The sequence below is a fragment of the Phocoena phocoena genome, chromosome 5 (genome assembly GCF_963924675.1).
Source record: "Phocoena phocoena chromosome 5, mPhoPho1.1, whole genome shotgun sequence".
Taxonomy (NCBI): Eukaryota; Metazoa; Chordata; class Mammalia; order Artiodactyla; family Phocoenidae; genus Phocoena; species Phocoena phocoena.
The window spans coordinates 33,459,634-33,484,891 of NC_089223.1; the positions used below are offsets into that span (position 1 = coordinate 33,459,634).

General features: G+C 40.6%; 1 protein-coding gene and 1 pseudogene across 1 annotated transcript in view; one reads left to right on the forward strand and one right to left on the reverse strand.

Moving 5' to 3' along the window:
• Window positions 1–25,258, reverse strand: part of DCHS2 (dachsous cadherin-related 2) — a 306,411-nt gene that overhangs the window by 193,898 nt on the left and 87,255 nt on the right. The window lies entirely within an intron of this gene.
• On the forward strand, window positions 9,240–11,073 carry LOC136123717 (prothymosin alpha-like; annotated as a pseudogene).

The following is a 25,258-nucleotide window of genomic DNA, read 5'->3' on the forward strand; positions in this document are numbered from 1 at the left end:
TATGCCTGTGAGTCTATTTCTGTGGAAAATAAATGTTACTCGATGTCTATCCTTATCAGGCTATCCCCAGGATAATGTCACTCTTAGTCATTCTCATTCCAGTAAGCTCCCAAGTAGGACCCTTCTCCTCAAACTGACTGCCAGCCCCAATCACTAAAGTCATATACAGGCACGTTTCAGAACCTCGGAGATACTGGGGTTCAATTCCAGATCATGGCAATAAACTGAATATCACAATAAAGTGAGTCACACAAATTTTTTGGTTTCCCAGTGCATATAAAAGTTACGTTTACAATATACTATAGTCTTTAAGTGTGCAACAGCATTAGGCATATAAAATGTACATACCTTAATTTAAAAATACTTTATTGCTGAAAAATGCTAACCATCATCTGAGCCTTCACTAAGTCATAATCTTTTTGCAATAATAACAACAAAGATTATCAGTGGATAACGGATCACTGTAATGAAATATAATAATAATGAAAAGGTCTGAAATATTGTGAGAATTACCAAAATGTGACACGGAGACACAAAATAAGCAAATGCTGTGAAAAAAGGCATTGATAGACTTGCTTGACACAGGGCTGCCACAAACCTTTAATTCATAAAAAATGTAATATCTGCAAAAAGCAATAAACGTATGCCTGTAAAGTTACTAGATGAAGACATTCAATTCTCCATTCCTACTCAAAGCTAAGGCCTAAATCTAGCTTTGCATCCTCAAAAACTCAACTCACTAAGGTATCCTACTTAACAGACTCTTTCATTGTAGGTGTGCACACCTCAGAGCAGCACATCGACAGAGGCTTTAGAAAGACTTTTTCTTTTAACCTGATCAAATTCTTAGGACCTCACTCCCACTCCGACCTCCTTCTCACTAGTTGAGGGGGAATAGGAAACAGACTTATTTTACCCTTTATCAGCAAAAACCCTCAGTGTTTGTGGCTTTTTTTCCATGCCTCCAAAACATCATCTTAAGAGGAGATCTGGAGTTTCATGAAAGATTTCATGATATCTGTGTTCTGGGAGAACTGGAAACAGAAACTGAGCTGTAAATGCTGGATCGTCATGCCTGAAAGCAATTTCCATTTTCCATTCTGGATTGATTTTAAAATATGGTATCATTCCCAGAGCTGTTAAGAATAATTCAGCTTCTACCTTCCCACCCTTCCCCTTGCTCTTAATCCTTCCCTCAAAGCAGATGGCATGCAAGATTTTAACATTAAAATCTGCCAAGAAACATGAAAAACTAGTAAACAAATCTGTTAATAGTTAGAAATACTTTATGGAAATATATTTTTTTAAGCTCTCTGCATTTAGGGGGGAAAGCCCATCATTTGAGACGTGTCTCATGGCTGTACAATGACGTATTGGGGAGTGGGGTTGAGAACTACTGAGTCACGGAGTTGTGATGGATAAGGACAGGAAGGCGGGCAGAAAACGAGAACTGGGGACAATAATTACTGTCTTGTGGAGTGCCTACTCATAAATGAACATTTTGTTTTCATTTGGAGTTCTTTATTTTCCAAGAAAATAAAAAAATCATACTAGATGGGGAAACGGGTTGAGAGTAAGATGCAAATTCAAGGCCAGCAGAGGGAGTTGGTGGCAAAGGGATTCATATACCAAAGTTGAATCCATAACTAATATAGGTCTTTAGTGGCTGAGCAGTAAACAGACTAAATTCCAGCTGTGCCCAGAATGTTCTCCTGAGGTTTTCAAAGCTCTGAGCTGTTTCACAACATTCAGGGGAACCTAGGGGTCCCCCTGGAAACAAAGGAATAGAGAGGGAATTCCAAACTGCTGTGAACAAGCTGCAAGAGACTATAAATCCACAGCACAGGGTGCTTCAGCCTGTACAAGCAACCAAGAAGAAATCACCAGGATTTTCATTTATAAAGCAGAGATAAAATTTCCCTTTAAAGTGACTAGGCTCTCAGGACTATCCCTTACCATTTGATGACAGAAGGCTGACTGCAGAACCTCCTTCAAAGGCCCTTTTTACCCAGGAAATCAGAGATTTACACTACACTCCTCAGTACCCACCCCCATGCCATGGGGGTGTTGTGTTGTATGGTAGTTAAACAAGAGAGTTGAAATCGCTTGGGCATGCCACCTGAAACCCTTAGTTTCAGTATGGTCACACTTTCAAAAGAACACCAATCTATTCTGAAAGCCAAGAAGAATAACAGAGCTCTTCAGGTCTTCTTAAAGGGATGACCAGAGTCTTCACACTGCTTCCAACAGACAGAATTCCCTAAACATCCTTCTTGGACAGCTTTGCCTTCCCCCAAGTTTTATACTCAGGATAGCTACGATATCCCTCCCTCTCTCCCAGCTCTGTTGTGCTCTCATTCGCCTCTTCCTCTACCTGCAGCCACCGTCATTCTCTGCCCAGACCCCAGCTTGCTCCCAACTTGTGAGCTGCCGACTACATCCATCTCCAGAAAATGAAATGGCGTCCATGCCCTTACCTTAAGCTTTTTTCCTTCATTTTTAAAAATTATAGTAAAAGTTATATTCAGATATGTGTCAATCTTAAGGTATAGTTAGATGAGTTTTGACTAATATATATGTACATACTGCATATATATTAGTATACATAGTATTTCATGGTATATATATATATATATATATATATATATATATATATATATATACACGTGAGTGTATCTGCATAACCAACACGTGATTCAAAATACAGAATATTTGTCACCCCAGAAAGTTTCCTCATTCCTTCACCCAGTTACTCTCCACCCCATAAACAACAACCATTCTAATTTCTATTGCCACAGACTAATTTTATTAGCTCATTGACTTCACATAAATAAAATATCAATAATATATGTGCTATTTTGTGTCTAGTCTCTTTGACTCAAACATAGGGCTTTGAAATTCATCCATAGTGTTTCATGTTTCAACAGATCATTCTTTTATACTGCTGGGTAGTGTTATATTAAATCCACATAGCACAATTCATTCCCATAAACATGTGTGTTGTTTCCAGTTTGGGGCTACTGTGAAAGAAGCTGCTATGAACATTCTTGTACGTGGCTTTTTAACCACTTTTCTTGGGTAAAAATCTAGGCATGGAATTGCGGGGTCATGGATAAGTGTATATTTAACTTCATTAAGAAACTACCAAACACTTTCTCCCAAAGTATTTTCCCAGCAACACGTGAGACTTCCAGCTGCCTCACATCCTTGTCAACACTGATGAAGTCTTTTTAATTTTATCCATTCTAGTGGTTGTGAAAACTTCATTTCCTTGAGGATCAATGACGTTGAATATTTTTCCATGGATTTATTGAACATAAATACATCTTTTTTTGTGAAATGTCTGTTCAGGTATTTTGCCCATTTTATTGATTTTGATATTTTATTATTGATTATAGCAATTTGACAAATATATGTTCCCAATATGTAGCTTACTTTTTCATTTTCTTAATGGTGTCTTTTGATGAGCATAACTTTTTAATTTTTATGAAGTTCAATTTTACCAGTTTTTTTTTTTTCTTTCTTTATGGTTTGGGCTTTTCTTGTTCTGAGACATCTCTTCCTACCTCATGAGTGCAAAGACATTATCCTGTGTTTTCTTCTAGAAGTTTGAAAGTTTTAGCTTTTACATTTTAGTCTACGAGCAACTTCAAATTAGTTTTGTGTATGGTATGAGAATATGGTCAACTTTTTGTCTATACAGACATCCAATCACTTCACAATTATTTATTGGAAATACTTTCTTTTCACCATTGAATTGCCCTGGTATCTTTGTCAAAAATCAACAATGAAGATCTCTTCTTGGACTCCAATTCTTTTTTTTAACGCGGGCTTCTCACTGTTGCAGCGTCTCCCGTTGCGGAGCACAGGCTCCGGACGCGCAGGCTCAGTGGCCATGGCTCACGGACCCAGCCGCTCCACGGCATGTGGGACCCTCCTGGACCGGGGCACGAACCCGCGTCCCCTGTATCGGCAGGCGGACTCTCAACCACTGCGCCACCAGGGAAGCCCTGGCCTCCAATTCTGTTCCACCAATTTGCCTGTCTTTATACCAGTACAACACTCTCTTGATTACCACAGCTTTATACAAAGTCTTGAATAAGTTAGGGTAAGTCTCTCAACTTTTTTTTGAAAAATGTTTGGCTATTCCAGATCCTTTGTATTACAATACAGATTTTAGAATCAACTTGCAATTATTATCAAATAAGTCTGTTGGAATGTTGATTGGGACTAGGATAAAGCTATAGATCAATTCGAGAAGAAGTTTTATCTTAAAAGTATTAAGTATACCAGTCTATGAACATTATATGTCTTTCTATTTATTTATATCGTCTTTATTTTCTCTCAGCAAAGTTTAGTAGTTTTCACTGTACAGGTCCTACACATCTTTTATTAAATTTATTCCTAAGTATCTTCTTTTTGATATGATTTAAAAATTATATTTTTTAAAATTTCATTTACTACTCTTTATTGCAAATATGTAGAAAAATAATTGCTTTTTGTATATTTACCTTATATCCTAAGATTTTGCTAAAATCACTTACTAGTAAACTTTTATAGATTTCTTAGGGTCTTCTACATAAACATCTATGAATAAGACTTATTACCTCATCCTGTCCAATCTTTTTTAATTTATTTTTCTTGCCTTATTATTCTGGTAAGGACCTTCATAGCACAGTATCAAATAGAAGTGGTGAGAATAAGCATTCTTGCTTCTTTTGTGATCTTAGGGGGAAATCATTGTCTCTCATCATTACGTATGAAGTTAGCTGTAACTTTCTCATTATGCCCTTTATCAAGTCCCATTTCCAGTTTGTTGACAGCAGTTTTTTTTAACCTTGAATAAGTGCTGAATTTTGTCAAACATGTTTTCTTGTGTTTACTGAGATAATAAATTTTTCATTTTTTTCTGTTAATATGGCTAATTGCATAGATTTTCAAATGTTGAACAACCTTGTATTCCTGGGATAAGCTCCACTTGGCTTTGTTATCCTTTTCATACATCATTGGATTTCTCTAATATATTGTTGAAGATTTTTGTGTCTATGTTTACGGAAGATACTGGTTGTAATTTCATTTATTGATAATGTCTTGATCAGGTTTTAATATCAGAATTATCGTGGGCTCACAACATGAGTTGGAAAACATTCCCTCACCCTCTGTTTTTTGGGTTTATGTGAGATTGGTATTAATTCTTTCTCAGATGTCTGATAGAATTCACCCATAATACCATCTGAGCCTGGAGATTTTTATTTTGAGGAAAAGGGGTGGATAGTTATTATAAATTCTATTTCTTAATTAGATATAGAGCTACGGAGGTTGTTCATTCTTTTTGTGATAGTTTTGTAAAGTTGGTTATTTGTCCATTTCATAGAGGTTATTGAATTTATGGACATGAAGTTTTGCATAGTATCTTTTTAACATTTGTAGGATCTGCAATAATATACTTATTTTCATTCCTATTATGATAATTCATTTTTGCTTGATTACTCTTGCTAGGGCATAATTTTTATTAATCTTTTCAATTTTTCATTTGGTAATTTTCTCTAATATTTATGTTCCACTTTATGAAATTCTGCTTTTCTCTTTATATTGTAACTCCCTTCTTCTCTGTACCACTTTGCTCTATCTTATACCTTTCTTCTTTAATAGTTATGGAAACATTTCCCTCTAATAACTGCTTTAACTGCAACCCACAAATATTAATGTTGTATTTTTTTTTTTAATTTTTCTTTTTGCTGTACGCGGGCCTCTCACTGTTGTGGCCGTCTCCCGTTGCAGAGCACAGGCTCCGGACGCACAGGCTCAGCAGCCATGGCTCACAGGCCCAGCCGCTCCACGTCATGTGGGATCTTCCCCGACCGGGGCACGAACCCGTGTCCCCTGCATCGGCAGGTGGACTCTCAACCACTGCACCACCAGGGAAGCCCGTAATGTTGTATTTTTATCATCATTCAGTTCAAAATATTTTCTATTTTTTTTCAATTTCTTCATTGATTTATGGATTATTTAGAAGAGTGTTACTTAATTTCAAATATTTGGGGGTTTTTTTCCTAGAAATGCTTTTGTTATTGATTTCTCTTTTTTTAAGATTTCTTTGTTTGTTATTTATTTATTTAATTTATTTTTGGCTGTGTTGGGTCTTAGCTGCAGCACACAGGATCTTCGTTGAGGCATGCGGGATCTTTTGTTGCAGCGCACGGGCTTCTCTCTAGTTGTGGCATGTGGGTTTTCTCTTCTCTAGTTGTGGTGCGTAGGCTCCAGAGTGCATGGGCTCTGTAGTTTGAGGCACGCGGGCTCTCTAGTTGAGGTGCGCAGGTTCAGTAGTTTTGTCGCACAGGCTTAGTTGCCTAGAGGCATGTGGGATCTTAGTTCCCTGACCAGGGATCAAACCCACGTCCCCTGCATCGTAAGGCAGGTTCTTTACCACTGGACCACCAGGGAAGTCCCTGATTTCTAATTTAATTTCATTGTGGTCAGAGAACATATAGTCTCTGTGCTTTCAATCTTCTAATTGTGTTGAGATTTATTTATGACCCAGTGTTCAATCTATGATGTTAAACACTCCAAGTGGACTTGAAAACAATGTATGTTCTGCAGTTGCTAGATAAAGGGTCTATAAATGCTAGCTATGTCCAGTGGAGGAGAGTTGTTTAAATCTATGTGCTCTTTTCTTTTTTTTTTTTTTTTTTTTTTCTGCTTGGTCCATCAATTACTAAGAAGGGCTGTTAAAATCTCTGACTTACCTATTTTACTATTTCTTCCTTTAGTTCTGTCAGATTTTGCCTCAGGTATTTTGAAACTCTGTTACTAGATACATGCACATTTATGATGATTATGTCTTTATGCTTAACTGTCCTTTTATCATCATGAAATGTCCTCCTTGATCTGTGACAGTTTTTGTTTACTTCATCTGAAAAGACAAAGCCACGCCAGCTTTCTTATGCTTACTATCTGTAGAGTTTACCTGTCGTTCCCCCCACCCCACCCCCGCGCCTCTGGCCACTTTCATGACTTTCTACTTACTTTTAGTTTCTGGCAGTTTGATAATGATATATCTAAGTGTGTATCTCTTCTTATTTACCCTGCTTGGGATTTGCTGATATTCTTAGATATGCACAATGATGTTTGTCTCCAAAACTGGGGATTTTTTAACCCTATGTCTTCAAATATATATATTTTTGTGTTGCCCCATTCACTCCCTTCTCCCTCAGGAACTCCAATTATGTGTATGATAGATTATTTTGTCCCAGAGGTTGCTAGGCTCTGTTCATTTTTTAAAAATATTTTTTCTTTCTATTCATCAGAATGAACTTTTTATTTAAGATATTGTTTCAGATACTGTTTTTCACTTCTAGAGTTTCCATGTAGATCATGTTTATAGCTTCTATTTTTTTTTTTTTTTTTTTGCTGACATTCTCACATGTTCCATCATTAAGACCAACCCTTCCTTTAAGTCCTTAAACATATTTATAATAGATTCTTTAGTCTTTATCTGCTAAATCTAACTTCTGGGTCATCTTGGGTCCATTTTTCTGGGTCATATTTTCTGGCCCTTCAGGTGTTTGGCAAGTTTTATTATATTGTACACTGGGAATTGTATATGACACGTTGTAAAGAGCTTGCATTATGCTGTCTTCCTTTAAAGAGTTGGCATTTGTTCTTAGGGTACGGCCCTTTCTTGAGGGAACAGTTCTTATTCCTAGGATGTGGACTCTCTGTGATCTCAAGTGAATGCCCACGTTGCTCAGTGGGGTTTCCCCACCTCTGCGGTGGAACTCCCTCCAGCATCTCCTGGCACTGGGCAAACTCAGGTTTCTCGTCATGGGCTTTCCTCTCCCCAGTTACACCTCACAGGAGGTGTATGTGCACAGCCCAGGCCTGGGCCACAGACCTCAGATAAACACCCACACAGATTTTGGGAATCCCTCTGAGCAACTTCCTCTTCTCCAGCCCCTCTATCCACAAAGTTCAGCAGCGCCAAACCGCAATTACTGCCTCTCAACTCAGCAAGACCACTGCTTTCTCAGGTTCCCCCTCACTTCTCCACAGTCAGGAAAGATCCCTGAACCCAAGAGCCGGGGCAAACAAGGGCTCCTGTCCTGTGCTTCTCTGCTCTGCCTGTTGTCTAACACCTGCAAACAGCTGCCTCATCTATTCTGTCTGCTCCGTAGCTGTTTATGGTGGGAGGATTTCTCTGTTGTGGTCGGAAGTGCAAATGATAGCCCTCAGTGTTTTTCTTGTGAGAACCAGCCCGGCCCAGGAATGTTAATGACTAAATGCCTTCATCTCATTACATCTTGCTCCAAGAAGACTTTTTGGAGTCCTGACAAGTCTGCTACATTGTCTTCTCTCTGAGGGGTTCTGTGTTACACTTACTTGTGGCCAGTGAATCTCTTCTTTTTTTTTTTTATTCTTTTTTTTTTAAAGATATTCAGTAGAAATGTTTTCTTTAATAATTATTTATTTATTTATATATTTTTGGCTGTGTTGGGTCCTCGTTTCTGTACGAGGGCTTTCTCTAGTGGCGGCAAGCTGGGGCCACTCTTCATCGCGGTGCGTGGGCCTCTCACTATCACAGCCTCTCTTGTTGTGGAGCACAGGCTCCAGACGCGCAGGCTCCGTAGTTGTGGCTCACGGGCTTGGTTGCTCCACGGCATGTGAGATCTTCCCAGACCAGGGCTCGAACCCATGTCCCCTGCATTGGCAGGCAGATTCTCAACCACTGCGCCACCAGGGAAGCCCCAGTGAATCTCTTCTGACTTTCTGGAGAGATCTCACCTTCCTTTTTCCTTTTGCTCTTGTGTTTGGGCACCATCACCAGTTTCCCAACTGCACATGACTGCACATGCCGAAGTTTCTCCTAACACCCTCTGGAGCTGAGGGATCAGTGGCTGCCTTGGAAAGGAACAGTCAGCATCAGATTCCAATCTTCCTCTCCTCTAGGGTCTGCATCTCTCACAAGAGGAGAAAGATGCCAGGTCCACCTAGTCATTTCCCTCGTGAATGCAGCTTGACACCAAACTCTCCCAGAAGAGTGGAGGTGCCCACTCCACAGTCCTAGGCAGTTCTGAGACTGTCCAACACATACTGGGGTCTGGGATGAGCCAGAGAACAAGTGGTCACTGAAGTCCCCTTTATGACAATAAGGGGAGGACAGGATACACACTAAAATGGCCAAATTCTGGGCCTGAGGGGCTTTTGCTTGGAATCGAGAGTTCTTTACCTTCTTCTCCACTATGGGAACTTTCTCACTTATTACAGATCTGACTTTAGGAGGGTGAGTCACATCTACCTTAATTTCTGGTTCAAAAAGGATCTCATATCTGGTCTCTGTTAATCTGATTCAAGAAGGCTACTGAGTTTTCCTCCTTTTTCTTTTTTACTGTCAACCCCAATCTGCTTCACCAAGAGCAAAAACTCAGGCCTCGCAGGTGTGTGGAGAAGCACAGGTTATGCAGTAAGTGAACTACGAATGCCTCTAGCATGGACCTAGTGCAAGCAGACACTCCAAACTGAATACACACAGAAAACCTTTCTCTCTTTCCTGTTAAGCTGCTAAAGAAAAGTCCAGTGGGGAGGGGAACTGGATGAAGGCAGTCAAAAAGTACAAACTTCCAGTTATAAGATACATCAGTACTAGGGATGTACAACATAATAAGTATAATTACCACTGTTGAATGCTATATGTAAAAGTTGTTAAGAGAACAAATCCTGAGTTCTCATTGCAAGAAAAAAATTTTTCTACTTCTTTAATTTTATACATATGTGAGATGATGGATGTTCACTAAATTTACTGTGATAATCACTTCATGATGTATGTAAATCAGATCAAGATGCTGTACACCTCAAGCTTATACAGTGCTGTGCGTCAATGATATCTCAATAAAACTGGAAGAAAAGAAAAGTCTCAGGAGTGCTCTGTCCTTCCACATGCATTGTTTTAAAGCAGAAACTGTCTACTCCAGCAGAGAGGTCCTGCTAGCTTTGGTCGGAGGCTAAGAGCACAGACACGGATAGTCCCTGTCTACGTCCGTGAAAGCTTCTGCACAAACTGAGTCTCTCTCCCTTGGTCTTTTGTACATGCTTCCTTTCTCTGGGGTCTGGAAGAAAGCTGGCTGTACCAGTGCTTGCAAAGGCTGCCTAATTGCAAGTTCCACAGGAGTGGCCCTAGAAGAACCACTTCCTGTTGCTGGTACAAGGCAAAAGCCTGTCTCCAAGCATCCCCATGACCACATCCTGTATTTTCTCCTTCCTGCGGGCCCCCTCACTCCCTCATCTCCTTCCAAAAGCTAGTTTCTGGACCCTGCCTGCTGCTCCTCCAGTACAGTCCAACTCTCTCCCTAAGACCACCCGTGTCACAGGCAGGACCTCTGGGGTCTGCTCAACAGTATCTCTCACTCCATATGGATTTGATCTGGAATTAATCTTGGCGAGCAAGTTGAAAGATGAGAAAGTTAACACTCATATAACCTTAAGAGTAACTTCTCAAATACCTAGATTGCAGGATTTTAGCAGTAAAAATGCAGATTTAAAACACTCCTTTAATGTCTGAAATACATTCTTTAAAACCACATTAATAATATCTCACTTGGACTGGCTGCTCTGAAAAGCCATCTTTGCATCGTTCCCTTGTCCGGCTCCCCGCGCGCCGCTGCCGCCTCCGCCGCGGACTCCGGCATCTTGATTGCCAGAGTCGTTGAACTCCTGCTTTCTTTTGAATCCGCTGCGTCGGATCACCGGCGTGCCCCATCATTGTCAGATGCGGCCGTGGACACCAGCTCCGAAATCACCACCAAGGACTTAGAAGAAGGAAGTTGTGGAGGAGGCAGAGAATGGGAGATAGGCACCTGCTCATGGAAATGCTAACGAGGCAAAAGGAGAGCAGGAGGCCGACACTGAGGTAGATGAAGAAGAGGAGGAAGGGGGGAAGAGGCAGAGGACGGCGATGGTGAGGAAGAGGATGGAGATGAAGATGATGACACTGAGGCAGCTACAGGCAAGCGGGCAGCTGAAGATGATGAGGATGACGATGTTGACACCAAGAAGCGGAAGACTGATGAGGATGACTAGACAGCAAAAAAGGAAAAGGCCACCGTGACCTAGTCACCCTCCACTTCCTGTCTCAGAATGTAAACACGGTCACCTTCAAGTAGAGTTCCGCCCGCCCGCCCGCCCGCCCACTGCGGGCAGCACCACCCGCAGATGACACGCGCTCTCCACCACCCAACCAAAACCACAGCGCGAATTTGCAACAGGGGAGGAAAAAGGAACCAAAACTTCCAAGGCCCTGCTTTTTTTCTTAAAGTACTTTAAAAAGGAAAATTTGTATTTTTTTATTTACATTTTATATTTTTGTACATATTGTTAGGGGGTCAAGCCATTTTTAATGATCTCAGATGACCAAACCAGCCTTCGGAGCGTTCTCTGTCCTACTTCTGACTTTACTTGTGGTGTGACCACGTTCATTATAATCTCAAAGGAGAAAAAAAAAACTTGTAAAAAAAAGCAAAAACACCAACAAAAAATCAATCTTATTCCTAGCATTCCCGTAACATTTTTTGTGTATATACTTATATGTACCATAAGTAGTTGATTTGTATGAGATGGTTAAAAAGGCCAAAGATAAAAGGTTTCTTTTTTTTTCCTTTTTTTTTCTATGAAGTTGCTTGGGTTTTGGGGTTTTTTTTTTTGTTTGTTTTTTTGGCCCGTTTAATGTATGTGTGAAACAATGTTGTCCAACAATAAACTGGAATTTTATTTTGCTGAGTTGTTCTAACAAATAAATAAATAAATAAATAAAATAATAATAATATCTCATTTGCAACCCAGTGATTACTCCAGTTTAAATATTACTATGGTGCCCGAGCTATGCTTAATGAACAAATTTAATAAGACTAGCACTAAAATTCTATCCAGGTTTCTTGAGGATAAACTTCCATAGGAGAACAATCTATAATTCATATATGTTGGGCAGGGAAAATGCAATATACTGGCCTTTCCTAATATAGGCCATCACCATTTTCGTACACTACTTCACTTCTTTAAATGAGCCTAAGGTTAAAAAGAGAAGACTTAAGAGTTATGAGGAAAATTCAGTTTCTAAAGAGTTGTTTTTAAAAGCACAAAATAGCTCATTATGAATCATGGAGCTCTCTTTTTCCAAATGAATTCTGTCTTGTCAACATTGGAAGTGAAGAGAAACCGCAGCAAGCCTCTAAAGGAACATCTCTCTGAGTACAGAGAAGGAAGTCAGCTCCCTTCCCTCCGTTGGAAAGAAACCATGCTCCACCCTCCTTAGACCTCAGCCTGCCCTGGAGCGGAGACTGGGGGTGCTCCCCTCCCCAGGCCTGTTGCCTCTTGCAGCTCCCTGCCCTCGAGTCGTTGCATGAAGTTTCCACCTGCCTGGCTGCCTGTGAATTGAGATCTGGAATCCCAGAAAGGGGGAAGCAGGGGCAATGCTGCCACGGAGAGGTAGGAACTCACTTGGGGCCCAAGTTCAATCTGTATGGGTCTGTCAATGAAAAGAGCTTCCTCTTACACTAGTTAAATGTAAAATCTTAGGCACACTTGATATGCACTAGGTTGTCAGTCAATTTAATATTTCAGCAAATGGATGCTTCTTTTATTTATTTATTTATTTATTTATTTTTGTGGTAGGCAGGCCTCTCACTGTTGTGGCCTCTCCTGTTGCGGAGCACAGGCTCCGGACGCACAGGCTCAGTGGCCATGGCTCACAGGCCCAGCTGCTCTGCGGCATGTGGGGTCTTCCCAGACCGGGGCATGAACCCGTGTCCCCTGCATCGGCAGGCGGACTCTCAACCACTGCGCCACCAGGGAAGCCCCTGGATGCTTCTTTTAAAACAGTCTAACACACCTTTGTAGGGCCAAAATGTGGAAGATCATTTCAATAACCCCTTCTCCTAAATCTTTAATGCATTCTTCATAAGACAAACCAAGTCCTCTGAAATAAGGACAGTGTCTGGTATATAAAAAATGTTCAATATGTGTTAGCTATTACTATTAGGATCCTGTTGAATCGCTGGAACCATGTGGAATGATAAAATTGAAACTGAGCTCCCTGAGTAGGAACACGGTCTTGTTTAATACAGGGCCTTATTACAACTGTGTATAAACTGTAGATGCTCAATAAATGTTGTCAAAAGGCACACAGGTAAGGAGGAAGGGGGAAGGGAAAGGAAGAGAGGGAGGGAGAATGGCAGCAAGCTAGTACCTACCAATGCGATTTCTATACTTAGTGGAAGTTGGGAAGGAAGTAGGTTTATTTTAAGTACAAGTCTATGAGTCTAAAAGGATTGTAGAATCATCCAATCACTTTAGCCAAATTGTTCCTAAAACATGTCCTATCTCTGCACTTTGGCCCATGACGTTTTATAGTCCTGGAATGTTCACTTCTTCTTTCCCAACAATGAACACTCTACTCATTCCTTAAGCTCAAATGCAATTACCCTCACTCCATGCAGTGTTTCATCTTCCAATTGCATCTTCCAGAAGCAAACCCTTCCTGTTCTCAAATATAAGTGTTATAGTGTACTAGACTTTGATTACCGATAACCAGTTTTATGTTGCTAGTTATGTTTTCATAAACTTATTTTGGATCACTTCAAATAAACTGTAAGTGCCTTCGAGGCAGAATCAATACGACATCCGAGATCACCAACCATTGTATATAATGTTCCATTTCCCTCTGGCTCTGGATGTCTTCTGTGCTCCTCGAGACCCACACTGTCCACGTTTTTCCCCCCTGCTCTGTTCCCTGGAAGGCTGACTTGTATGGACTACATCATCCAGCTCCCTCGTCACGTGACGTCCAGTGGGTTAGGCCAGTGGGGAGCCCATGAGGTGGACAACTTACTTCCTCAGTTCCATCCCCACAGAGACCCAAGGGCTGGCTGAGGCCTGCACTGAAGGTCAGAGCCTCTGTACAGTGGCCCTCTCCACCTGGTCCTCTCCATCCTTCAGGGAACTGGGTCTTCCAATTCAGGGTTTGCCTCTGTTTCCAGCCTCAAAGCACTATATTAATTTCCGAGGTTTCCTTACTCATCTCCTGCCCATATCTTTATAAATAGAACTTCTATTAAACTTTTCTCAGTTATAATTTAAGTATACCTCTATTTCTTGCTGAGACCCTGATAAATACCTCTGCTTTAATAAATCAATAAACTATATATATATTCCAATTCAGAGTAACATTGCTACGTGTTTAAGAGATGATTCCATAGGGGCAGGACAGGAATAAAGACGCAGACGTAGAGAACGGACTTGAGGACATGGGAAGGGGAAGGGGAAGCTGGGACAAAGACAGAGAGTGGCATGGACATATATACACTACCAAATGTAAAACAGTTAGTGGGAAGCAGCCACATAGCACAGGGAGATCAGCTCAGTGCTTTGTGACCACTTAGAGGGGTGGGAAAGGGAGGGTGGGAGGGAGGCTCAAGAGGGAGGGGATATGGGGATATATGTATACGTATAGCTGATTCACTTTGTTATAAAGCAGAAACTAACACACCATTGTAAAGCAATTATATTCCAATAAAGATGTTAAAAAAAAAAAAAAAAAGAGATGATTCCAAAGCACTGTCAGTTATTAAATCATTTTTTCAAAGTTTAGAACAAAGTGTTAACTCAGCCTGAATACAGCATTTCTTTAAACCCAATAAAAATACAAAATGCTTAACCCTGTACATTTTGTTTTAACATCTTTATTGGAGTATAATTGCTTTACAATGGTGTGTTAGTTTCTGCTTTATAACAAAGTGAATCAGTTATACATATACATATGTTTCCGTATCTCTTCCCTCTTGCGTCTACCTCCCTCCCATCCTCCCTATCCCACCACTCTAGGTGGTCACAAAACACTGAGCTGATCTCCCTGTGCTATGCAGCTGCTTCCCACAAGCTACCTATTTTACATTTCGTAGTGTATATGTGTCCATGCCACTCTCTCACTTTGTCACAGCTTACCCTTCCCCCTCCACATATCCTCAAGTCCATTCTCTAGTAGGTCTGTGTCTTTATTCCCATCTTGCCCCTAGGTTCTTCATGACCTTTTTTTTTTTTCTTAGATTCCATATATATGTGTTAGCATACGGTATTTTTTTTCTCTTTATGACTTACTTCACTCTATATGACAGACTCTAGGTCCATCCACCTCACTACAAACCCTGTACATTATGTTCCTGAAGTTGAGCTTCTAACATTAGCAGAAGCAAAGCAAAAAAATCCCGGAGAGTGTAATACAGAATGAAGACAAAAAAGCATCACTAAACAACATTTTCTTGCCAAGGGAAATATGATACCTGCCAAAAAATTAGGCAGTAATTCAAGAAGTATCTCTGACATCACTGTACACTTGTTTCCCTATTCAAAACAAAAATTTATCATCAACTGTCATTGGACTGCCATCCAAACACAACCTCCCCATTTCCTGCCTAAAACTGTGCTTTGAAAGTACTAGGACATTAATACTTACCAAGATGGGGGATAGGCCTTTTCTTACATAAATGCCTAAAAATTAATTTAGGTATTCAAGATAGAGAAGTGAAGGGAAGTGAGACCCCACTCACCTCTTTCCTATATGAGATACAATGGATGATGGGGAAAAGCAAGAGTGCATGGACAAAAGGGGGTGGTTTAGAAAGATCTGAACCTGCCACGGTGGTCACACCATTGGGAAGGCAGCAGTTCTGCAGTGGGAGCCCTTTCCCAACAGCTGCCAATAGAGTGAGGTTGGGTCCACAGTTCCCACATGAGCTCATGTGGGTGTGGCAAAATGCTTGTCCCCTGTGCTTTGTCTCCAACAAGCTTTAACAGCTGTTCAGTTGCCTAACAAATGGCTATTTTCTTTCACTAAATGCCTTATCATTGAATTATCCTAGTAAGAACCGTGAGGTCCTAATGAAGTCATATTATCTGCAGATTAGTAGATGAGGAAACTAAGCATAAAGATAAACAGTATTTTCAGGAATTTGCTATTAATTTGAGGGTATTTTCTATCAGCAGGATTTATCTCTAATCTTTTCTCTTAAATACTGATGACACATTTCATAAGTTGTTCTGATCTATGCATAGATTTCACTGCATATACGTTTGATTGCAGCCCATGACCCATTTGTAACAGAACTTCCTAACTTCTTCCTCATTTTCAATATCCTCAGGTTTCTCAGAGACCCAGCCTCTCCCACTTCCCAACGGTTCCTGACCTCTGGGGGTGTCACCACATTATCACTTGGAAGCATTCCCCCTCCCAGATCTACCCTTGATTCGGGCATGCGCCAGAATCCCTCCTTGCTCAGAGAAGCAAGCAGAGGCAGCATGAGATTACTCAGGTATTTATCACTTACTCCTGTACTGAGGGAAAGCCAGAAAGTCAGTGCTTTTAGCTAAAGATTCTCAAGTCAGTCTGATCCTGTATATTGGGCACTGAGCTCCAGGCCCTGCACTACAGAAAGGGGAGCCAGTCAGGAGCTGCGGGAGGCTGTGAGGGAGGCTGTGACTATGAGACCAGATCAGATTCAGGCTCAGGTGCACTCCTGTCCAGCAGGGGTCTCCCAACCACACAGATGCGCTCCAAGATTTGGCCAAGAGGACAGATGGAATTGTGGGGAAAAAACATACATTTATTTTAATAATTTTTTGACCTCTTCCATTTTTTATTTTGATATTTAAACATTTTATCTTATATATATTTTATATTTTATGGATTTATTTATAAATTATAAGTAAAATTGTTATTTATCAATTTAAATGTTTTATAATTTATTTATAAATATGTATATAATATATATATTTCTGGTATTATATAGATTTGTTTATAATTCCATATATTTTTACATAATTATATACTTATATACATAATTATATATATATACATAATTCTTATATATAGTCTATAAGGAAATAAACGTATGTTGGAGACGAGTACGCGACAATTTTTATTCACAGGTATATTTAATCAAAAATGTTGGAAGGCTGATGCTGCAGAAATGAGATGCAAGCAGAAGGACAAGCAGGAAGGGGGTGCTCACTAAGACAGGACTAGCTCCGTGGGGTTTGGGGAGCACCCACAGGACACAGGAGGAGAAGGGATCCGGAGACCTGGAGCCTGGAAGGGGGGTCCACACTGCCAACACGGAGGACTGTGACCACTGGGAGGAGGCAGTGTCGCTGCCCACTGCCAGGTTTTCTACTTCCCGCTGGGATAAGAAGCCAAAGGGTCAGGGCTGCCCTCCCAGCTCCACACGTGGTCGTGAGCAGCTGGCTGGCCAGGGAGGCTGTGTTCACCCGGCATCTTCTCTTTTCCTTCAGGCCTCTGGTGCTGTTCCCCACGCATGAGGAAATAGTCCCCCTTCCGATTTTGTCCTCACACTGAGTCCTCTTACTATTGCTCCCCGTTCCTGCCATCTGATCCTCGAATTCCTCCTTGTTCCCAGCTCTAGAGGCGACGTCTCTGACACCTCGACAAACGCCGATTGAAGGCTCTGCGCGTCCCACGCTCTCAGATCACACGGTAGCTCCACCCACTTCCAGAGCAACCAACTTACCACACAGGGGAACTGAGGAAAATCAAACTTAATAAACGTTTATAAATCTCGCCAGTGTTCCCATGTGTAACACTGTGCTTTCTCTGTTGTTTTTTAAATCTCAAAGCTGGAGGCCGAGAAGAGGGAAGGCAGTATCTGCTCCAGTTCCTCGCTGCACCTTCTTACACATCTTGGCAAAGGTTCACATTTGCAGTCAGCTTCATTCATTTTATTTCCCAGATGTTTTTTACACTCCAGGGCCAAAACCAACACACTCCTTCCCTGTCCACCCGGACTCTGTCTGCCCTTCCCTTCTGCACTGCCCGTCCAGCCCCCGGGGGCAGGTTTATTACCATATTTACCCGCTTGCCTGGGCGGCCTCTGTCGGAAGCCACCACCTTCAGACCCTCATGACAGTCCGGAGTGCGTGGCTCGTCAGCGGGGTGGGGACTCAAGAGTCATTCCTTCCCATTTACACTGTGGACTCCCTGGTGTAACTGTAAGCAGATTTCTGACAGTTTGATGTTCAAGATGAGTAGCCCTTCCCAGACTTTCTTAGCTAACCTAGGTAACTATTTACAGTCAAGCCAAAGCACTCTGTTCTTATCAATGGTTGCTGGACTTAACTCCCTCATAGCAACTGTGGCCCCTGTGAGCTTCTTTCAAGGCTGGAACTTTGTGATATTTTTTGGACCTCAGACAAGAAAAACCCTCAAACATTAGCAGACTGCTAACATTAACGTTTTAGAAGTCACATTGCACCACACAATATTTGGAACATACTTATACTTTAAAAAATTATTTATTGTTTAGCTGAAATTCAAATTTAACTGGGTGTCCTGTATTTTTATTCGCTATATCTAACAACTCTACCACGGCCTAAAGAAAAATAATGTCCTAGACTAGAAGGACCTGCACCAAAAAAAACTCTGAATAGTAAAAACAACCTTAATAATCAGACTTTCAGTTCTCTTTCTATCTCCCACTACCAAGACAGAACCACATGCTGTTTCCCAACTTTCAGAAGACAAAATAAGTTAATAAAAAGAATTTTCTCAATTTTAATCTTTTCTTTTGCAATATTTACCCTAACCATTTCAGCCAGCAAACCCCAGTGGTTGGCAGAAAAAGTGAAAAACTGTTAATAGGAAAAGCACCTGACCATTCTTGGTTTGGGAGTTTGCCTTTCTCATGGTCAACTTCATATTATACTTTCAAATTTTCTGGTAGTAAAATTCTTCCTAGTAAACAGGATAGTTTTAAATGCATCTGTGTTTCATAGTATTCTTCCTGGGACACAGTTATTGGAACAAATGTGAAAAACATCAAAATAATCAAATCTATCCCTTTTATTTTAGATTTGTAGAAAATGAGGCTCAGACACCTCTAAGAACTTGCCCAAAGTCAAGCAGATGGTCCTGGTGTATGTATGACCCAGATGCCTCAGTGCCCAGACCAGGGCCCGACAAAGGACAGGACACAACTTTTCAATCAGCTGAAGCCCCTGCCAGGGCTCCCCGAGTGGGTGAGTGCCTTTCATCCATTCACTGATCCTCCCTTTCCCTCTTTCACCATTTACAAAACAATGATTATCATACCCCTGAAGCTAAAACAAGAAAAAATATATCACAGATGTTTAAAAAGTATTTTATTAATGTGTCTATTTTAGAAAAGTCGATGTAACAAAATAAGACCCTATGTGTTTGGACACTAAATACCGATGTTCTTCCCCTTTTAGATCCATGCCCTCCTTTTATAGTAAACATTTTGTAATATATATCCTTTCTATCTTTTGTAAAATCAATATAAATCTCCTATCTGTGATATAAAGGAAAAAATAAAAGGAAAGTAATTTATAATAAAATAGCACACATTTCAATATATAATGATTCAGGTATGACTATACAAGGACACATAATGAGGGAAATATGTGCACAAATTTTTTATTGAAGTATAGTTGATTTACAGTGTTGTGTTGGTTTCAGGTGTACAGCAAAGTAATTCAGTTATACACATATATGTATATATATGTGTGTATATATATATATATATATATATATAATTTTTCAGATTCTTTTTCCATATAGGCTATTACAGGATATTGAATAGAGTTCCCTGTGCTATACAGTAGGTCCTTGTTGATTATCTATTTCATATATAGTAGTGTGTATATTTTACTCCCAAATTCCTAATTTATCCCTCCCCCACCACCTAATGAACAAGTATGGAATTATGAGAAATAAGACACCATTCAATATGCCTTTGTAGGGCTTCCCTGGTGGCGCAGTGGTTGAGAGTCCGCCTGCCGATGCAGGGGACACGGGTTCGTGCCCCAGTCCGGGAAGATCCCACATGCCGCGGAGCGGCTGGGCTCGTGAGCCATGGCCGCTGAGCCTGCGCGTCCAGAGCCTGTGCTCCGCAACGGGAGAGGCCACAACAGTGAGAGGCCTGCGTACCGCAAAAAAAAAAAAAAAAAAAATGCCTTTGTATATATTTTATAATTTGAAATAAGGGCTACAAAAAGATATACACACAGAGAATCAGCATAAATGTTGCACCTGAATGCTTCATATTTGACATTTTAAAATAAGGGCTAAATCAGTGCATATTCATGTGTGTACACACCCACACAAAGTCAGCGTGCACAGGCCAGCTACAAATGCAGACTGATACAGGCCTCCTGAATTGGTGACGTGATTTAGCAGGCAATGCTGGCATCAGTGATGTATTTTGCAAAAACGGTACAGTTACAGAGACAACAAAGTATCACCTTCCTCAACTTACATGGTAGTTGTATTCCTGGGTAATTCAGAGCATATTAAATCAGTGCACAAATTATTTTCTGTTTACATAGGAAAGAGTAAGGTTCTAGGCTTAGGTGATTATAAGTAGATTTTTCATCTACTTGAATATTGAACTGTTCAGATCAAAATTTATGAGGAACTCAAGCAAATTCTACACTGTGTGGGAAATTGAGAAACAACAATTATACTAAAGAGGGCAGGATGCATTTGGAAGTATGGACACGGCGCTATAGGAGCAGAGAGGAAAGGAAGCAATCGACTCAGTCTGGACACGTAGAGGGGTTTCCAGGAGAGGAAGTGCAGTGATGCTTGAACCAAGTCTTAGAACTAGAACAAAAACAAATAAACAAAGCCAGAGAAGACAGTGTAAGTGGACAGGTATTTTGCTATGAGTGAATGTGGGGTGTAGGGGAAGCTAGGGGTGAGGCTGGATAGATTCAGGCAAGGAGGACATGACAAAGGGTTGAAGTGTATCCTGAAGTCTTTTCACCCGGGAGTCACACCCACTTGCCTTAAGAACACTCTCTGGGAACAGTGTAGGATGATGACTTGGAAGAGGGTAAGTCAGATGGGTTAGATCAACACAGGTGAGAAATAGTGAAGGTTTAAAACAATGGCCATGGGGGCTGAGTGAATAGGATGGACTTGACATCTACCATAGGTACAGGTAGACTCAATGGAATGGGGAGACTAGATGGAGAGGGGAGGGGACGGACAAAAAGGAGTGGCTTGTGGGAGATTCTAGGGGGTTGGTAGCTATGGAGGGAAATTCTTTTGGCATTAGTGAGTGGCAGGTACTTACTAAACCTAATCCTTATCATTGCCTATCACTGGTAATTACTACGGAAGTATAATACATATGCCACCACTATTGAAACAATCACCCCCAAATCACACCTACTGAAAGTGGGTTTAATAACACATTTCAGCAAAATTTATTGACATCTTTTGTATGACAGGCATTATCTAGATACTGGTAAAGCAGAGTGAAGACTAAGAACCTGGTCTTAAGGAACTTTAGCCACTAGGAGGTGTCATGGGAAGTAACCAATGGGCAGAAACTCCTTGTCTTTGCTATAACCCTAGTTCCAGTATAATGCCTGGCACAAAGTGAAAGCTCAGTAAATATTTACAGAATATGAAATATCTGATTAAGCATCAAAATACATCATTAAAGCATCACTTCTTTCCCTATAAAAATTTCCCCTTTTTACTAGACCCTTCTCATCAGTGTTTAAATATGCTTAAGTCCTTTAAAATGCTGACTTCAACCCACTGTTTTTCCCTTCCAGCCCCAGCCCTTTCTCTCTCCACCCTGTTGCAGCTAAACAGTTCAAATGAGTTTCCACACTCTTTCTACTTCCTCACTTCTCACTCCCTCCTTAATCTGCTCCGATCTGGTTTACCGCCCCATCACTCCATTGAAAATGCTCTTGATAAAGTCACAAAGAGCCTCCTTGTTTGCTAAAGCCAATAAACATTTCCATCATCATTATATATAACCTCTGAGCATCATTCAACAGAGCTCCTACTCCTTACTTCATGATACATTCTCTTCTTATTTCACTGGCCCATACTTTTGGTTTCCCTCTTACTTCTCTAAATACCCCTCTCAGTCTGCTAAGCTGACTCATCCTCTTCCATGCAACCTTTCGGTACTGGCATTCCTTAGAGGTTTGGTCTTCAGTCTCTTTTCATGCTATGTGCTCTACTGAAGCCATTTCATCTTCACCCATGACTTTAACTACCACCCACATGATAACAACGCTTCAATTTCATCATCTGCCCAGAACACTCATTTGAGTCCTAGTCCTTTAAATACAACTCTTCAGCATCTCCATGTGCATGACCACAGTTCCCTCAAACTAAACATGTCCAACACTGAACTGATGGAGATGTACAAGTCAGAAACCCAAGAGTCATCCTTGATTCAGCCTTTTCTTTACCCAGTCCCACTCCATCAGTAAGTGTTGACTCTACATTCAAAACATATCCTGAAACATCCATTATTCTCCTCCACTGTGACCACATCCATCCAAACGCTGGACTATACAATAATCTACAAAGGTCTTCCATTTCCATTCTTGGTCCCTACCCAATCCATTCTCCACCCAAAATTCAGAGCGATCAAAAAAAAAAAAAAAATCACACCTGTTTATTATTAAAGCTTTTCAGTAATTTTCTATTGTTTTAGCGTAAAGACCTTTACATCCTGAAGACCCCTCATGACCTGGGCCCCACCATCTCACCAGCCTCACCCGTGACACTCTCCTCCCCTTGGCCCCTGTGCTCCATCACACTAGGCTTTCAGGTCTTCATTTGTTGTGGAGTCTTCCTACCATAGTCCCCAGGCAATGCTGTTCCCTCTACCTGGAATGCTCTGAATCCCCCTGCCCTTGCCCAGGTGATTTCCACTCATTCCTCAGAGCTCCGCTGAAGGGACACCCAATCAAAGAAGGCTTTAGTGTCCAGGCCTAAAGCCCTCACTATACACACTCATAGCATCCAATACTCTTTCTCCTGGTCCTTCCCAAAATAATCGTTAACATTCTAATCATTATAATTCACGTAACATAAAATTCACACACCATAAAATTCACACATTTAAAGGGTAGAATTCAATGGTTTTTAGTATATTCATAGATATGGACAACCATCACCACAGCCAATTATAGAACATTTTCGTCATCTCCAAAAGAAACATACCCTTTATCTATCACTGCCCTATCCATCCCTGGCCTCCCTCCCAAATACCCTTACTCTAGCCCTAAGCTAACACTAAATTACTTTCTGTCTCTATAGACTTTCCTTATTCTGAACTTTTCATATGAATGGAATCATATAAAATGTGGTTTTCTATGACTGGTTTCTTTCACTAAGCACAATGGTTTCAAGGTTCATCGATGCTGTAGCATGTATCAGAACTTCATTCATTTTATGCCCCCAAAACAATTTTTATAATTGAGTAATTGGTTGTCTCTCCTGCTAAAATGTAGGTTCCCTGAAACCAGGATCTATTTCTCATTCCTGCCTATATCATACAGAGAGATGTTTCAAAAATGATTTGTCAAACTACCAACAAATCAAAACAGTGAGCTTGGCTTGAAGCCCCTGCATTATGCCTCTCTGATTTTGAAGGAGAGCTTCTTTTCATCACTGAGATAATAAAACTCAGTCTGTAATCTGTATCTGTACATGTTATCAATAATTTGCAAATAATTAAAATCTACTAATGCATCCTTAACATTTTTATACACCACTGCACTTTGAACTTTAAGATGTATGCAAATCACCTGAGGATACTGTTTCAATGCAGATTCTGGTTCAGTACATCATGGGCAGGGCCTGAGCCTCTGCATTTCTAACAAATTCCTAGGTGATGCCAATGTTACACTCCAGGGACCACACTTGCGGCAGCAGAGTCTAAAAGCATCACATTTAGAACAAAAAATTTCGCAATTTGTATGGAAACACAAAAGACCCCGAATAGCCAAAGCAATCTTTAGAACGAAAAAAGGAGCTGGAGGAATAAGGCTCCCTGACTTCAGACTATATTACAAAGCAACAGTAATCAAGACAGTATGGTACTGGCACAAAAACAGAAAGATAGATCAGTGGAACAGGATAGAAAGCCCAGAGATAAACCCACGCACATATGGACACCTTATCTTTGATAAAGGAGGCAGGAATGTACAGTGGAGAAAGGACAGCCTCTTCAATAAATGGTGCTGGGAAAACTGGACAGGTACATGTAAAAGTATGAGATTAGATCACTCCCTAACACCATACACAAAAATAAGCTCAAAATGGATTAAAGACCTAAATGTAAGGCCAGAAACTATCAAACTCTTAGAAGAAAACATAGGAAGAACACTCTATGACATAAATCACAGCAAGATCCTTTCTGACCCACCTCCTAGAGTAATGGAAATAAAAACAAAAATAAACAAATGGGACCTAATGAAACTTCAAAGCTTTTGCACAGCAAAGGAAACCATAACCAAGACCAAAAGACAACCCTCAGAATGGGAGAAAACATTTGCAAATGAAGCAACTGACAAAGGATTAATCTCCAAAATTTACAAGCAGCTCATGCAGCTCAATAACAAAAAAACAAACAACCCCATCCAAAAATGGGCAGAAGACCTAAACAGACATTTCTCCAAAGAAGATATACAGAATGCCAACAAACACATGAAAGAATGCTCAACATCATTAATCATTAGAGAAATGCAAATCAAAACTACAATGAGATATCATCTCACACCAGTCAGAATGGCCATCATCAAAAAATCTAGAAACAATAAATGCTGGAGAGGGTGTGGAGAAAAGGGGACACTCTTGCACTGCTGGTGGGAATGTGAATTGGTTCAGCCACTGTGGAGAACAGTATGGAGGTTCCTTAAAAAACTACAAATAGAATTACCATATGACCCAGCAATCCCACTACTTGGCATATACCCTGAGAAAACCAAAATTCAAAGAGAGTCATGTACCAAAATGTTCATTGCAGCTCTATTTACAATAGCCAGGACATGGAAACAACCTAAGCGCCCATCATCGGATGAATGGATAAAGAAGATGTGGCACATATACACAATGGAATATTACTCAGCCTTAAAAAGAAATGAAATTGAGCTATTTGTAATGAGATGGATAGACCTAGAATCTGTCATACAGAGTGAAGTAAGTCAGAAAGAAAAAGACAAATACCGTATGCTAACACATATATATGGAATTTAAGGGAAAAAAATGTCATGAAGAACCTAGGGGTAAGATAGGAATAAAGACGCAGACCTACTGGAGAACGGACTTAAGGATATGGGGAGGGGGAAGGGTGAGTTTTGACAGGGCGAGAGAGAGTCATGGACATATACACACTAACAAACGTAGTAAGGTAGATAGCTG